At 49.8% G+C, this 14,986-nt stretch overlaps 1 protein-coding gene across 3 annotated transcripts in view; it reads right to left on the reverse strand.

The window, feature by feature from the left end:
• ANXA11 (annexin A11) overlaps positions 1-14,280 on the reverse strand; it is a 51,351-nt gene extending 37,071 nt beyond the window's left edge. The window contains exon 1 of one of the 3 annotated variants that reach the window (XM_032259237.1): positions 14,027-14,267. The gene's annotated coding sequence lies outside the window, so the exon portion shown is untranslated. Of the gene's footprint in view, positions 1-9,983; positions 13,573-14,026 lie in introns of those variants that run through there. The other 2 variants (XM_032259235.1, XM_032259236.1) reach the window with 2 other exon arrangements.
• Positions 14,281-14,986: the final 706 nt, after the last annotated feature.

Below are 14,986 nucleotides of genomic sequence, written 5' to 3' on the forward strand. Positions count from 1 at the left end.
CTCCATATCCTTCTATGGCATTCTCTTTCCAAAGGTCTCTGCTCTCTTTGCATAAGAGCTCTGTGAACACGTCTACCTAACTCAGCAAGGTTTCTTTGACTAGGAAAGCATTAAACCACCAAGACTACAAAAAAAAAACAAAAACCCTTTCCAACAATGGAAGCAGGGACCAGGTGCTTGCCTCTCCCACATGTTGGCAATGGGGCTTGGCACAGGGATACTTACTTGAATTACCAGTCAACATGAGACACCAGGGGATTCCAGCCCTCGGTGGCTTCCGCGTGGCCAGGCTACACACTCCCAGTCAGCATTTGCCCAGTGGGAGTTGCACAGGCAGGGCCATCACATCCCATTGGCCAGGACCTTACAATCGGATGCCAGAGGTCAGTTCAGCACCTCCGAGATGACTCAGTTCATTTCCACCCACCCCACCTCACCCCATTTCAAAATGACGGAGAGGAGAACATGGCACACCAACGTGATACAGCAAGACCCTAAGAGGGCTGGTGCCAAATCCCCCCCACCCCCAATCCCAGGCAAGAGCTCATCGTCCCCAGGGCAGGGTGGGTACAGAGGCTTATTGTCCTCAGAGCCGCTGGCAGACTCAGGCCCAGTTCTCTAGGATGTTTCTTTTTATTCCATGGGGCGGGGAGCTGCCCGTGGGAGTTCAAGCCTGGGTTGCTGCTTCTTGCCCGAGGCAACAGCAGGTACAGTGGGAAGACCAGGGCTGAAAAGAGTAATTTTGCAATATTGGGGAATGACTGCCTTCCAAGAAACACACCGAAGGGGGAAGAGATGTGATAAAATCCTGCCCCTCTTGTACATTTCACCTATGCACGCTAATCAGATTTGTATGGGCTCCCTCTTCATATAAACAGACAGCAAACGGTCACAGAACATCTGAGGAAGGCTCTACCAAGAAAGGGAGAGACCAAAACAGAAGAAAAGGAACCAAAGACACAGACGATGAGAAGCAGAGGACAAAAATATAATCAATATCCTCAGAGAAAATATTATAGCCATCAAACAAAAAGATCAGAAAAGCAATCATTGTGAAATTTGAGAGCACAAGAGGCAAAGAAAAGATACTAAAACTTTAGAAAAGAAGAAACAGGTCCTTTTGGGGGTAACTGGAAGGACACTGGACTTCAACAGCCACACTGGAAACTACAAGACAACGGAATAATGTGTTCAGTGTTCAGAAAGGAAATTATTTTCAGATTATAATTCTATAGCCAGCTAAATTATCCACTACTGAGAGGATGGAACAGAGATATTTGGAGGCATACAAAGCTTCAAAAACAAAAAACAAAAACCTACCTCCCATGCATTTTTCTTAGGAACTTTTGGATGATTTCAGCAAAATGAGAACATAAGTAAGGAAAATAAAGAAAACAAAATATATAGGATCTAGGAACAGGGGAATCTAACACAGAAGACTGTAAAAAGTAGTCCCCAGATTACAGTTGAGCAGCAGGCCTGGGGAGCAACTAGACCAGTTTGGAAGAACAGATAAACAGAAAATCAGGCCCCAAAACAGGGAAAGCATCCACTTGAGGAATAATGGGACACGAAGGACTGTACTCCTAATGTGTGACCACAGCGCAGCATCAAACAATATAATTTATGGTCACAATAATGCAGACATTAAATATTGATGTATGTATTGGTTCCTTAGCTATCAAGAAGGAAGTCAACATATTTCAAAACTGACAAATTAAGAAACAGTAACATAAGCCTATTAATTAAAAATAATGAGGCATTTAAAAATGGTTAACTCTGGAGAAAGAAAGAGGAAGGATGTGTCAGGGGACTGCTGATTTCATTATAAGCCTTTGGATCCACCTATTTGGCTTTTTTCATTTTTTATTATAAAATATTTTTTATAATATAGCAATAAATACAACATATATATGAGTTATAAAGCATAATAAAATAAGCATCCGTTATTATCAAACTTTAGAGAGAAAATTATCTGCCAGGCAGGGTTTTCACGTCTGCAATCCCAGCACTTTGAGAAGCCAAGGCAAACAGATCACTTGAGGCCAGGAGTTCGAGACCAGACTGGCCAACATCACAAAATCCCACCTCTACTAAAAATGCAGAAATTAGGCAGGCGTGGTGGCACCTATCTATAATCCCAGCTACTCAGGAGGCCGAGGCTGCAGTGAGCTAAGATCACACCATTGCACTCCAGCCTGGGTGACAGAGGGAGACTCTGACTCAAAAAAAAAAAAAAAAAAAAAAAGAGGGAGTATTACTACATTCTTCTATTTTTTGAAACAGTATCTCACTCTGTCCCCAGGCTGGAGTGTAGTGCTGCAATCTTGGCTCACTGCAGCCTCAGCCTCCCGAGTAGCTGGGATTATAGGCATGTGCCACCATGCTGGCTAATTTCTATATTTTTAGTAGAGACAGGGTTTCACCATGTTGACCAGCCTGGTGAACTACATTCTTCAACTGCTTTCTGAAAAAATAGGCATATAGCTTTTAGGGGAAAGTTGAAACAAAACACTAGCAGCCAGTCTCTGGTACTGGTACCGGCATCTGCAGTAGGTCCAGGTTTTGTGGGGCCTGAAGCTTACAAGATTTTAGGAGTCCTCTTCAGGACAAAAAACACAGAACATCTTAGTTTTTTGCAAATGTTATAAGCCATATGACTCTGTGAACTCACTGCTAGGGCCCCTCCCACGGCCCCTCACTAGGGTGCTGTGAGTCCGGGGACCTGAAGCTTCCATTTTGTTAGCTTCACAGTAATCCTACCTGGGTTTATGGAGGCACCAGGGGCTGGACTAGACTCCACAGGATAGGGAAGAAAAAAATAAAATCTTGGCCTGCATCATGCTTTCTCTCTAGCTGGAGAGATAAACACAATAGCGCAGTTCCGAGAAAACACACACTACAATATTTAAGAGCCATTCCCAGGAAGAGTGGGGAGGAAGACAAAGAATTCAGAAAATGTGTTCCTTGGGAGCGGAGCATAGGGGCATCTGAGAAACCGGCCTTTCTCTGACGGGCCTTGTCTACCTTACCTATATCCAATGAGTGCGCCTGCAGGGCCTCAGTGGTCTGCAATGCTGCCTCCCAGAACCTGGGGCTCCTGAACATTTTTGAAGCTCAATAGCATTATTTCATTGGAGGGAGGAAAGGGCTGGAAAAGGGAGAGACTCTGGCTTAAATCTTTCAAAAATATTTAAACAGGAGGAGCTCTGGCAACAAGGGCCTCACATTCCTGCATGGTGACACTCGGCTAGGGCTGGCAACAGCTGCACACCTTCCTCCCTCCGCCATTCAGCTACCTGGGCTGTCCTTGCAGGAATCTGCATTTATGATCTCAGGAATAGAGATTTACCAAGGCCCTTCCAGTTGGTGTGTGATGAGCCATCCCATTTCCTTGTGCATGGCTGGCACAGGCCCTTCTCCCACCATAGGCTGAGGAAGAGAGGTGGAGAAGACTGAAGACTGTCATGGGGCGGCAAGGTGCTCCCTGGTCTCTCCCGAGGAGGCCATGATGCCCATCAGCCAGTCCTTGGGGCCTGTACAACCACTCTGGAAGCCCAGGCCCTTCAAGCCTGGGAGACTTAAGAGAGTGTATATTCTAGCTCCAAATGGCTGAGCACCCCTGCTCTGCCAAAAAGCCTCAGGAAACCTCTCCAAATAGCCCTTATCAAGAACTGCTCTTTAAATGGTACCAATGTCCCCAGTCAATGGCATGCAGCTAGAAGCTGCAAGAACCTGCGGCTCACTCTGGAGGAGAAAATACCTTCACTTGGGAATGGGCTGACCCTTCGGCAGCTGGCATCCTAAGCTGTATCAAGCAGTCTGGGGGCCAAGAGTCATTCACACTGGGCCACTGAGGAACAGCAAGATAACACAAGGTACCTCAGGGACATGTATGATGGAGAGAAGCACAGAAAATGCATGTCCTTAGCCCAGGCCAGCTCAGCAATTTCCCTTTTCAGGACACCTCTCCTCAGGTGGTCCCTCTAGCTGGTCTGACTCTCTTGGCCTTCCCTGAGTCTAGATGAAGTTAGTCCACTTTCACACTGCTGATAAGGACATACTGAGACTGGGTAATTTACAAAAGAAAGAGGTTTATTGGATTCACAGTTCCACATGGCTGGGGAGGCCTCACAATCATGGCGGAAGGTAAAAAGCACATCTCATGTGGCAACAGACAAGAGAAGAGAGCTTGTACAGGGAAACTCCCCTTTATAAAACCATCAGATCAGGCTGGGCATGGTGTCTCACGCCTGTAATTCCAGCACTTTAGGAGGCCAAGGTGGGCAGATCACGAGGTCAGGAGTTCGAGACCAGCCTGGCCAACATGATGAAACCCTCGTCTCTACTAAAGATACAAAAACAAAATTAGCCAGTATGGTGGCAGATACCTGTACTCAGGAGGCTGAGGCAGGAAAATCACTTGAAGCCGGGAGGCAGAAGTTGCAGTGAGCCGAGATTGTGCCACTGTACTCCAGCCTGGGCAACAAGAGCAAAACTCCATCTCAAAAAAAAAAATAAATGAGTAAATAAATAAAATAAAATAAAATAAAAAATAAAACCATCAGATCTTCTGAGACTTATTCACTATCACAAGAACAGCACAGGAAAGACCTGCCCTCATGATTTGATTACCTCCCACCAGATCCCTCCCAAAACATGTGGGAATTTAAGATGAGATTTGGGTGGGGACACAGCCAAACCATATCACACCTCTTTCAGGAAGCCCACCTGATCTCCCACCCACAACGCTCACTGTTCCTGGAACTCTCCCAGCACTTGTCCTAAAATGTTTTCCACATTCTCTACTGTTCTAATAAGCTCCCCTTTTTCTAACTCCTAGGATAGATACACATATTACCTTCCTATGTATCACCTCATTAACCTCCGCAATGCTCCTATTGGATAGGTATTATCACCCTCATTTTATAAGCAAGGGAACCAAGGCTGAGCTGGCTCTTGACATGCAAAGTTCACACACCCAAGTGCCAGAGCCAGACACTTTTTTTCTAGGCCTCCCCGTGAGAGCATCAGTTGCTGCAGGCTGTAGGACAGGCCTCTCCTCCTGTCTCCCACCACCTCCTTCCACAGGGCTGGAACCACGAGGTCCTTGACACATACTGAATATTGGCAGGAATCCCAGTGGACCCTGGCTCATTTCTTCCATTCTCTGGGTGGCACCTGTTTGGGTAGCCTCTGTTACATAGGCCCCAGGAATTCTGGGGGCAGGGAGGACACATCTAGGACATTCCCCTCTCGCCAACCCCAAAGCAAGACCTTAAGTGATGTGAGTGGGCGTATGAACATCCCAAGCTCTTCTGAGAAGGGGGTGGGGACCCTGGGTGGGGGCTCCAGAGCCCCAGTGCCCTGGCCTTGGTCACAGGTGCCATTAGGTCACCAAACCAGCCAGCTAGTCTCAGGGCAGCACTCCACCAACCCTGACTACATTTTCCCAGGCACTAAACAAAAAGCCTACACAGGTGCTGTTAAGCATTCAGCTCCCCACCCACATGCCAGGAACTAAAAATAGCTGCAGCCTATGTCAATCATTAGCCAGGCTGCGCCTCAGACCTCCTCTCTGAGCGCTGGCATCTGGGGCAGCTCAGGCTGGGAGAGTGGCAATGGGCAGCATCTGGGGCCTCACCAAGGAGCTGAACTTGAGCAAGCAGGTTCTGAAAGACACTTCTTCAAGATAAACTCAATTACCAGTGCACTGGCATTTGGATTACATGAGAATCCTAACATATTGGAGCTGGGAGGGGCCTTCATGAAATCACTTCGTTCAACCAGTTTATTTTATTTGAGGTGGCAGCCGGGGCCCAGAGAGCAAGAGGACTCTGCCTGAGGTCTCAGAGCTGGCGTGGGGCAGGGCAATGACCAGAACCACGTCTCTGGATTTCCAGACCAGTGCATTTTGGACCAGGCTGGTCTCCCAATACTCAATGCATTTCTGGGCTCCATCCCACCTTCTCAGGTTGGAGAATGGACTTGAGAAATACAAAGAGGTTAAACCTCAGAAAGAGAGAAGAAAGTGACTGCTGCCTCCCAAATAATGTCCCACATAATCAAGCCATACAGAAAAGCACTAGCCGCTCCATGGGAGCCTTGTGACCCTGTTTCTCTGCAGATCACCTCCCTGTGTGTTGATGACAACAGAGAAAGAGGATTGGCAACCGCTGCTCTGATCTCTCAAGGATATTACCAGCCACGGAGACCAAACATCAGCCCCACCTAAGTTCAGGGTTCAAATGGCCTCTGCCCCCAAGCTCTCCTAGAAACAGTCACCTAGGTATCACATTTGGAGTTGAAGAAGGCAATTGGGAGGAGGTAACACAAAAAAAAATAACCCCTATCCCACTGGGTCTTGGAGGGGCCCCTTGATCCCATGGGGTCTGGAAGATCTGGTGGTGGCTCCAGAGACGGAGCACGTGGATGCCGGACTGGATGGCTGGGAGCAGCAGATGACTCTCAGGCAGCAGCAAAGTCACAGCAGCTTGCCCGCCTGTGCACAAGCCCACAGGAACAGAGTCTGCCTTGCTTGCACTGCCTGCAGGATTGCCAGTGTCATGAGAAACCATTCCCACTTCCTAACCTGAGGAACACAGGCTTAGACAACAGCAAGACTGATAAGCATAGCAGTAGTAGTTTCAAATTCAGGAGAGCAGTGGGTGGTGTTCCAGAAACTTCTGGTTGTCCTCCTCAACCATCTGTTCTCTCTTGCTTTAGTAACAGAATGCTCACCATAGCCTGGCACACAGCAGCCCCAGCTAAGGACTGTTTCTCCGACTCCTAGCAGCTCGGAGGGCCTGCCATGGGGATGTGTAAGTGAGCAGTCTTGGGCTATGCAAGTAAGGGAGGCACCTGGACGGTGCTACCCAAAATGTGGCCCAGAGACTGGCGGCATGACACAATCTGGGAGCCTATAAGCAATTAAAATGCCCAGGTCCCACTGCCGATCTCCTAAATCAGAATGATTAGGGGTGCAGTCAATCTAAGAATCTGTGTTTTAACAAGCATTCCAGATTGTTCTTATACATGCTCAAGTTTGAAAACCACAGCCCTAGAGAATGTTAGGGACAACAGTCCATAAGGAGCCTGAACAACCTCATGGAACACACGTTTAACCTGGACTCTAACTTTTCAAGAAAGAGTGAGAGTGAGAGAGAGAAAAAGAGAGAGAGGGAGTATCCTCTCCTCACTCACAACCAAAACTGAATCGTAATACAGGTGGCATGAGGAAGATGATGTATTGCTTAACACAAACAGCAAGAATCAGGAAAGGAGTAACATGCAAGGAATAAAATCAAGTACACATGGTATGTGAAGAGTCAGAATTCCCCTACCAAAGACAGAAACCATGTAATTAGGTTTGTTGCTGTTATTGCCTTCCGTCATCCTCCATCCACCCCCAACCATGTGCTGATTGTAAGAGAAACAATTTTTTTTAATGAAGCTTCCATTTTCAAGAAAAACTTTTTTAAGTGGGAAAGAAACATTTAAAACTAAGGGTTGGTCAAAGACATACCAAATAAATGCAAAGAAAAACCAGAGGTGGAATTTATTAATATTAAATTAATAATATCATATTATTAATGAATATTAATATTAAATATTAATATTAAAAATAGGCGGCCGGGTATGGTGGCTCACACCTGTAATCTGAGCACTTTGGGAGGCCAAGGCAGGGGGATCGCCTGAGGTCAGGAGCTCAAGACAAGCCTGGGCAACATGATGAAACACCGTCTCTACTAAAGACACAAAAATTACCTGGGCACAGTGGCGTGTGTCTGTAATCCCAGCTACTTGGGAGGCTGGGGCAGGAGAATCCCTTGAGCCCGGGAATCCGAGGTTGCAGTGAGCCAGGATTGCACCATTGCACTCCAGCCTGGGCAACAAAGCAAGACTCCGTTTCAAAAAAAAAAAAAAAAAATAGTCTGAGCACAGTGGTTGGCCGGGTGCAGTGGCTCATGTCTGTAATCCCAGCACTTTGGAAAGCTGAGGCGGGCAGATCACTTAAATCCAGGAGTTTGAGACCAGTCTGGGCAACGCAGGAAAACCCTGTCTCTACCAAAAATACAAAAATTTGTCAGTCTTGTAATCCGGTCTCAAAATAAATAAAAATGAAAAACTATATAAAATTTAAAAATACATACATTGAGGACTTTTCAATAATCCTGCCTTAGCAGGTCAAGGGGTTTTTCCAGCCATTTCTCTCGGGCATTTGCCTTTATCTGTAAACACAGGACTTGGATCTCACTAGGATCTCAGGGTCCAACAAGGCGTAGGCTAGTCCAGCCTGCTGAGATCGTTTATGTGGCATAAAACACAGGCACAGAGACGAGCTTAACACTTGTGGCCTGCGTCTTTCTGCCCTCCGGCCCTGGGAAGTGTTTGTGTACTGGCTACCCTGTCAAAAGCTCATCTTGCCGCCTCAAATGAGGAAGGAAACACGTAAATGCGAGGCAGAGCAGTCTGCTCCTTGGATCTACAGGAAGGGGGCAGGAACTACAAAGTGAGAGAAGAGGTTCCTAGGCAACGTCCCCAGAGTTTGCACACAAATCTGATTTTAGCCACCTCTCCTAAAAATCGGGCTATCATGGGGACCATCAGGACCGCCGAGGACAGGGAGCTCGTGACTATCAGTGAGACCTGATTACTAACCACTCTGTGTGAGCCTGAACAGAAACTAAAGTGCTTGAATGTCCTCTGACTGATGCCTACATTTAAATTTCTGAGCCTTTCACTTACTATCTTATAAAATGCACTTATTTATTAATTTTAAGACGGTAAAAAAAAGAGATTCTCCCAGATCCTTGGCCATATATTGTCCTAAAACACAGACAATATGGGACTTAAGGCCAAAGACCAAAGGCATTAAATAACCAACAAATGACACAAGTTAGGCAGATCAGCTTGATAAACCTGTATACACGAAACACGAAAGCCAAATTCAAAAGGCTAGAACTTCCACAAATATAAGTAGAGCTGGACTTTGAAAAACTACAGTGAGGCTGCGCACAGTGGCACATGCTTATGATTCCAGCACTTTGGGAGGCTGAGGCAGGTGGATCTCCTGAGGTCAGGAGTTTGAGACCAGACTGGTTAACATAGTGAAACCCTGCCTCTACTAAAAATACAAAAAATTAGCTGGGAGTGGTGGTGGGCACCTATAATCCCAGCTACTAGGGAGGCTGAGGTAGGAGAATCACTTGAACCCAGGAGTCAGAGGTTGCAGTAAGCCGAGATGGAGCCATTGCACTCCAGCCTGGGCAACAAGAGTGAAAATCCATCTCAAAACAAACAAACAAACAAACAAATTATAGTGAGAGTTTTTTCTGTCATACCTCCCAGAATCTGACAGCCAGGCAAGCAGGGATATAAGGACAACTGAACTTAACAGATCTATCTAAAGTCAGCATCCCGCAGAGTACCTATTTTCTCCTTTCACGTCCATCAAACATGTTAATACTGATCATGCAGTTGGCCACAAAGAAAATTTAATACCAGCCAAGTGCAATAGCTCACTCCTGTAGTCCCAGCACTTCGGGGAAGCTGAAGCAGGGGGATTGCTGGAGGCCAGAGCTTTGAGACCAGCCTGGGAAACATGCTTCATTCATTCATTCATTCATTCATGAGAATGTATCTGTTTTGTGAAAGGAGCAAACCCTTGCAGGCACCTAGGTCTCATGAGCACGGAGCACTGTGGGGAGGGATGTCAGTGGCAGTGAATGGGAGCAGGAGGGTAAATCGAGGAAACAGAATCAAACACTGCCTCAACGACATCCTCCTTGCCTTCAAAGCCAACATTTCAGAGCTTGTCAAAACTTACTACACCAGATCCTCACGTCCTGCTACTCCTCACCCATTCATTCCAACTGATGCCAGCATCCCACCAAAGCAGCAAAGGCAGACACATCTCTTCCACGTGACTTACCACAGCCACGATGCCAAGCTGACCACTCTATTCCACGAAGCAGACTCACCCTGGCTCCTGATACAACTCTGTCCTGGCTTTCTGGGCCCCTCTCAGGCCGCTCTTTTTCTGAGTCCTTTGTGGGCTTATCTTCCTTTACTCAGCTGTTTGAGGTGAATTCTTTAATCTCGCCGTGCCCACAACTTCAAATACAAACACAACCTAGACAAATGTCTGTCTAGGCAACACCCCCTGAGCCCCAGACCCACCAGCTTATTTGGTATATCAAAGACACCTCAAACACAACAGGTCCAAAACCAAATACGTGATCTTCTTCATCCTCCAAACCTGGTCCTCATCCAGTGTCCCAGGTCTCGGGGACACCAGGGGGATGACTCTAGGGTGAGTGGGGGCAGTCTCTCCTTTTATGCACACCTCGAAGGGTGAGGCCAACTGCTCAGCAACGAGCAGTTCTACAGGAATATGCCTTGTCACCTACTTCCTAAAAATAGCCATGACCTTTTTAGTAGACACAGCACGCTCACATCCATCATCACCACTCCTTCCCCACCGACACACACGCCCTTTCCCCCAGCGGTCCCACTCCCCAGGCTGGATCTGCTCCCTCAGCCTCCCTGTGAGCAGCCTCCATGTTTCTCCTCTCGGCCCTCACTCAGATTCCCCTCCATCTCACATCCTCCATGCCAGCAGCTCCCAGGTCTGAGGGGCAGGGGACACCTGACTTCCCTCTCAATTTCCTTTCCTTCTTTTCTGCTAAGGCAGAGCCCAAGCCCCTGGAAAACTAGAGATCCCATAACCAAGCTTTGACCACCACATGCTCTACCCCAGCTTCACAGCTCCAGGCAGTCATATACCCACGATTATCAACATTGTCATCACCACCCCCTTATCTCAAACCCCTTTGGGAACATCTTATCATCTGATTCTCCATTCCAGGCAGGCATTTTATCAACCAGAACATGGGGGTTCTGTGTGGCTCGGTGGCTTGTCCCAGGTTACCCAGCACAGAGAACTCTGTCCCCCAACTCCTTGGTTGCCCCTACCCATTCCTTCCTCTCATCAGCGTGGGCAAGGCCAGCCGTGGTTTGGGTCACTGTTCAGGCTGTACTTTCAGGATCTTCCCAAATAACAAACAACTATGTGACTATCAGGTTTTATTTCATGGGTTGTAGGAGACAGGGTCAGTAAGCCTAATGTGTAACAGTTTCAGTGGTTATCTGACAGCTCCACTGAATTTCAACAACTCCCTTAAAAATGCAAACTCCCACCAAGAAAACCTCAGTTTCTTCATTAATCCTAAGAGCTTTCCTAGGTATCACTCAAAACTCCTACTATTCTGGGGGCAATGGGATCAGAGGGTATTGTAGACAAAAATCCAGAGAAAGTGAAAAGTCCGTTTTCTTGGCTGTGCTGGTGAAGCATACCCTTGCGTGGATGCTTCCTTATGGAACCAAGTGCCAGGAACTGCTTCAGGCTTACAGGAGAAGATGGTGGCTAAGAAGAGACGGGAGGCCAGGCGTGGTGACTCACACCTGTAATCCCAGCACTTTGGGAGGCCGAGGTGGGTAGATCACTTGAGGTCAGGAGTCCAAGACCAGCCTGGCCAACATGGTGAAACCTCGTCTCCACTAAAAATACAAAAATTAGCCAGGCATGGTGGCATATGCCTGTAATCCCAGCTACTCAGGAGGCTAAGGCAGGAGAATCACTTAAACCCAGGAGGCAGAGGTTGCAGTGAGCCAAGATTGCACCACTGGACTCCAGCCTGGGCAACAGGGTGAGATCCATCTCAAAAAGAAAAGAAAAAGAGAGAGAGAGAGGAAGAAGCGGGGTGAATCCAAGAAGGAGGAGGGGGTGCACCAGAAAGGTTCTGGGATCTCTGATGTTCCGGCATTCAGCAGGCATTATGGTTCCACATTCACCTCCTGCCCACACCAATTTCTTTTCTACAGTGAGTTCCCAAGAAGAACCCACACTAATCTATTTTGTCTCAACTCCCACTCCTGTCATCCCAAGCCACACATCACTTCCCCAGTCACATTACCTAGGCATCACTAATCAATCCTGGTCTTCTAGACACATCCACCCAGGGTGGGCCCCTTCTAAAATATCATGCATAAAGGCATCAGACGGGACTTCCACTTCCACCTCTTGGTTCCAATTCATCTCCATCTCACCCTCCCCACTTTTCTCTGCCTATCCAAACCCAGCCTTCAAGGTCCCATATTTTAACCACAGGAAAACCACTTCCCTGTGCTGCCTCTGTTGTTCAATTAACGACAACTAACTTCCTGAGCACCTATACTAGGCAAGGCCCATCCTGAGTGCTGCCACCAAGAGGTAAGTTAGAAACAGCCCCACCCTCCAGAGTCAGAGGACAGGGCAGAGATAAGCCACATGGCAATTCGTGAGATGAGAACTGGGTCAGTGCCGGAGGAGCTGAGTGAGCTCAGGGCATATCCCATCCCTCCTGCTAGGGAGCAGGCACCGGATGGCTCCCAGGAGGGTGGAGAATCCTGGGCAAGACAAGGGAGGGAGGGCATTCCAGGAAGACAGAGCGCATGAGCTTAGCATGAGCTAAGCCAGAAAGATGGTTCAGAAGAAGCGCATTTCAACTTTAGCTGGACCTTCCACTGCTACTATTTTTTGCCCCTGTAATCAGGTGTACCTGATTACTTATGAGCCAGGCCTGCCTCACACACTTTATGGCTAATCCAGGTAACACCCACCTGGGACAAAAAAGTATGGTGCAGCAGTCACCACCTGTCTGGTCCATACTTGAGCGCTGTATGGTTGTTAAATAAACGAATGCCCTGAATCTCACAATGAGCCTGTGAGGCGGGGAGTAGTATTACCCCCATTTTACAGATGAGGAAACCAAACACAGACAATAGTCAGAGACAAGATAGCGAAGTATGCGCCCAAGGTAGTGGGCACCCAATACCAGGGCAACAAACTGCCTTGGCACCTCACCTGGCCTCTCTTGCCAGGCAACACCTTGCAGCACAAAGAATGCCTTGAGGAAAGGGGCCCCGTTAATCCTCCTGGAATCCCCAACAACTGACTGCCACATAAAAGGAATGAGGGAAGCAAGGAAAGCCAGTGAGGGGTGAGCATACCAGGCCCTGCCCTGCCAGCCTTTAGTCCCTATTGCGCGGGCAGGGCAGTGGCTGGGCCTCACAGCTCCAGGCCTTGCCCATGGTAGAGAACAGAGGGGAGAACTACCACAAACGCCCAGTCTCCACAGAGAGGTCAGTGATTGGAGGGCAGAGACAGAAATGCCCGGGCCAACTGCGCCCAGCTTGGGCTAGCACTGGCTGGCTTAACTTTTCTCCTCCAAAGTCTCTAGGTGACAAACTTCACATCCCTCCTTTAAACCAACAGAGCGTTTTAGCTTCCTAAGTCTTAAGGGCCTGGCCTGCGCCCGTGGGGAGATGCAAGTCCTGGAATCCCTTTCTGAAACTGGGAACCAAGGCTGGGGAAGGGGCGAAGGCAGCCACAGCACCTGGGAGGCTCCCGCATTCTCTCAAACACTGGGAAGAGTTCCTTGCAAATAAACTGCAATGGTAGCAGCTCCCAGGAATCTGCGTGCTCCCAGTTTCGGAGGAAAGTGCCGAAGGCAGCCTTCTCTGTTTGCTCTCCCCAGCCCTGCCTGGAAGGGCGCGCTCACCCTAGAAGGCTCCGAGGAGCGGAGGAGGGGCCGGGCCTCCGGCATCCGTCCTGCGGCCGGTCGCCTCCTGCGCACAGGGTCAAGGCCCCGGGACCGCCATCGCGCGCGTCCCCGACCCTACCCAGACTCAGACTGAGCCCCTGACCCCTGAGCCCAGGGGGCCCGGGGAGTGCACCCCTATCCCACGGGAGGGGGCAGCCCCCGACGCCGCAGCTGATCTCGGGGGCAGCCAGGCCAACACAGCCCGCCCGGGACACACCGACGCCCTCCTCTGCCGCCCACCCCATGCCTGCCGTAAAACCAGGAAGACGCAGGGCCGCCCTGGGCTGGGCGCTGGATAGCCCCGGGCCTCACCCGCGGGGCAGCGGTGCACTGCCGCCGCCCGGTCCCAGGACCCCGGCAGGCCCGGGACCCTCACTTACCTGGCCACAGGGACCCGGGACGCGAGGGGCGAACCGGGACGTGGGAGAGAGTCGCTCTCTCCGCGGGTGTCCCGGGCGCGGCGCCTGGGTTCTGCCTGGGTCTGGGTCCCTCTCGCGCTCGCGGGGCACTCGGGGCACCGGGGAGTCGCGGGCGCCACAGCCGTCAGGGCGGGGCGGGAGGAGGAGCCCGCTGGGCGGAAAACTCCGCGGGTGCGGCTGCCCCAGGCGCCGGGGGCAGGGCGGGGAGGGGAGGGGAGGGCGGGGCCTGGGCGCGGCACCGCCCCCGAGATGAGGACGGGACGGGGCGGGGCGGGCGCGGGAGGAGCCCGGGCCTTCCGGCTGTGGGGCTGCTCCGGGACGCCTCGGGCTCCGGAGGTTCCTCTGCCGCCCTAACGCCTTGCGGCGCCCGGGGCCGCGCAGAGTCGCATTCGCCCTCCCGCAGGGGTGGGCATTTCCTAAGCCCCCTACAGCCTCGAGTGCGTCGTTAGGGACCCGCTTTATAAAAAGAAAACGTTTTACACTGAAAATTCCTTTATAGCAACACTCAGTGGTGGGGAGGAAGGGGGAAGGTCACACACCGTAGCTGAAGAAGGGAGCGGTAGCGGAGAAACCTGGCAAACCCCCCAGCCGTCAAGGTGACCTCGACAGGGGTAAATCACACGTGCTGGCTGCATGCACCGCTGTGGCCTTCCTCCCAAGAACACCTAACCCCACTGTAATCATGAGAAAAACATCACAGATCAGTTGAGGCGCTTGCCACATAATACATGACCAGGACTCCTGAAAACTAGCAAGGTCATCAAAACCCAGGAAAGTCTAAGCCACTGTCACAGCCAAGAGGAACCCACGGAGACATAAAAATGGCATGTAAACTGGTATCCCGAACGGGATCCTGGACGGACAGTAGGTAGAAAATAAGGACGACTGAATATAATATGGACTTTAGTTCCTCAGTCTGGG

Source organism: Sapajus apella, unplaced genomic scaffold (genome assembly GCF_009761245.1).
Source record: "Sapajus apella isolate SASKATOON/1434 unplaced genomic scaffold, GSC_monkey_1.0 scaffold107, whole genome shotgun sequence".
Taxonomy (NCBI): Eukaryota; Metazoa; Chordata; class Mammalia; order Primates; family Cebidae; genus Sapajus; species Sapajus apella.